Raw genomic sequence first — 2,245 nt, 5'->3', positions numbered from 1 at the left:
CGTATGTACCCCAGCGCTTAGAACAGTGCCTGGCAGGTAGTAAGTAATGACTGGCTTAACAAATGCCATTCATTCATTCAGTCGTATTTACTAAGTTCTTTCTGTGTGCAGAGCAATGTACCGAGTACTTGGTAGAGTCCAATACAACGCTGGGAGACATATTCCCTGCCTACCTCCTACTTAGACGTCGCCCTATGTGGGACCCAGACTTCGCTTCACTATGATGATGATGATGATCATCATCATCATTATGCTTATGATCCCCAGATGGGACAGGGACTGTGTCCGACCGATCATCAGATGGAAACAGTGCTCTTCCCACAGCCCGAGTAAGAGAGAAAGCAGGGATTGAATCCCCATTTTACAGATGAGGGAAGTAGGGTTCTGCTAAGTGAGGTGATGATGATGGTGTGATGATGATGGTATTTGTTAAGCACTTACTATGCATCCAGCACTGTTCTAAGGGCCAGGGTAGATACGAGCTCATCGAGTTGGGCGCTTCCTTGTTCTACATGGGTCTCACAGTCTTAATCTCCATTTTACAGATGAGGGTACTGAGGCCCAGAGAAGTGAAGTGACTTGCCTGAGATCACCCAGCAGACAAGTGGAGCTGGGATTAAATGCCAGAAGCTCTGACTTCCAGCCCTGATTCCTCCCATGATGCCAACTTTTGGATACGGTGCTAGTGATGCTATGGGTAGAATTGTAAGTCTTTACTTATCATTCAGAGGTTTTATCATACCCCTTATTGTTGTTGTTGTCTTTTGTCGTCACGTTGTGTCCGACCGAAAGCGTCACCATGGATGTATCTCTCCCAGAAGGCCACACCTCCATCTTCAATCGCTCCGGTAATGTATCCAGGGAGTTTTCTTGGTACAAGTATGGAAGTGGTTTACCATTGCCTCCTTCCACACAGTGAGCCTGAGTCTCCACCCTTGCCTCTCTCCCAGGCCGCTGCTGCCCGGCACAGGTGAATTTTGACTTGTTGCAGGTTGCCTTCCACTTGCTAGCCACTGCCCAAGCTAGGAATGGAATAGGCCTCTGCTTGACTCTCCCTCCCATAGTCGAGACTGGGAGAGCACTGGAAACTCTCCAGGTGTGACCCCGAGAGGGTATCATAGCCCTAGGTCACCCCAACCACAATCAACCAAGAATTACCCTGAGAAAATCATCCTAGAGGTTCCATTATAAATAGGCATTAATTCAGGATTGAATTCCATTTCACAGATGAGGTGACAAAGGCCCAGAGAAGTGAAGAGTTCTCCAAGGTCACCCAGCAGACCAGGGACAAAGCTGGAATTATTCATTTGTTCATTCATTCAATGGTATTTATGGAGCGCTTATGGTGGACAGAGCACTGTACTAAGCGCTTGGGAAGTACAAGTCGGCAACATATAGAGATGGTCCCTACCCAACAACGGGCTCACAGTCTAGAAGGGGGAGAAAGACAACAAAACAAAACATGTGGACAGGTGTCAAGTCTTCAGAATAAATAGAAATAAAGCTAGATTCACATCATTAACAAAATAAATAGAATAGTAAATATGTACAAGTAAAATAAATAGAGTAATAAACCTGTACAAACATATATACAGGTGCCATGGGGAGGGGAAGGAGGTAGGGTGGGGGGGATGGGGAGGAGGAGAGGCAAAAGGGGGCTCAGTCTGGGAAGGCCTCCTGGAGGAGGTGAGCTCTCAGTAGGGTTTTAAAGGGAGGAAGAGAGCTAGCTTGGTGGATGTGTGGAGGGGGAGGGCATTCCAGGCCGGCAGGGGATGCGGGCCAGGGGCTGATGGTGGGACAGGCGAGAACGAGGTACAGTGAGGAGGCTAGTGGCAGAGGAGCGGAGGGTGTGGGCTGGGCTGTAGGAGAGAAGGGAGGTGAGGTAGGAGGGGGCGAGGTGATGGAGAGCCTTGAAGCCGAGAGTGAGGAGTTGTTTCTTGATGCCTAGGTTGACTGGCAGCCCTTGAAGATTTTTGAGGAGGGGAGTAACATGCCCAGAACGTTTCTGCACAAAGATGATGCGGGCAGCAGCGTGAAGTATAGACTGAAGTGGGGAGAGAGGGGAGGATGGGAGATCAGAGAGGAGGCTGATGCAGTAATCCAGTCGGGATAGGATGAGAGATTGAACCAGCAGTGAGGAGGTTAGCAGCAGAGGAGTGGGGGGTGCGGGCTGGGCTGTAGAAGGAGAGAAGAGAGGTGAGGTAGGAGGGGGCGAGGTGATGGAGAGCCTTGAAGCCGAGAGTGC

The 2,245-nt window shown here is 49.7% G+C and overlaps 1 non-coding gene across 1 annotated transcript; it reads right to left on the bottom strand.

The window, feature by feature from the left end:
- Positions 1–980: 980 nt before the first annotated feature.
- On the bottom strand, positions 981–1,114 carry LOC119923472. Its single transcript, XR_005448868.1, has one exon. It is a non-coding gene; the product is annotated as a small nucleolar RNA SNORA7 (small nucleolar RNA).
- Positions 1,115–2,245: the final 1,131 nt, after the last annotated feature.

Source organism: Tachyglossus aculeatus, chromosome 2 (assembly GCF_015852505.1).
Source record: "Tachyglossus aculeatus isolate mTacAcu1 chromosome 2, mTacAcu1.pri, whole genome shotgun sequence".
Classification (NCBI taxonomy): Eukaryota; Metazoa; Chordata; class Mammalia; order Monotremata; family Tachyglossidae; genus Tachyglossus; species Tachyglossus aculeatus.
Note: the sequence above shows the minus strand (reverse complement) of the source record. Positions and strands in the feature narration are given on the sequence as shown.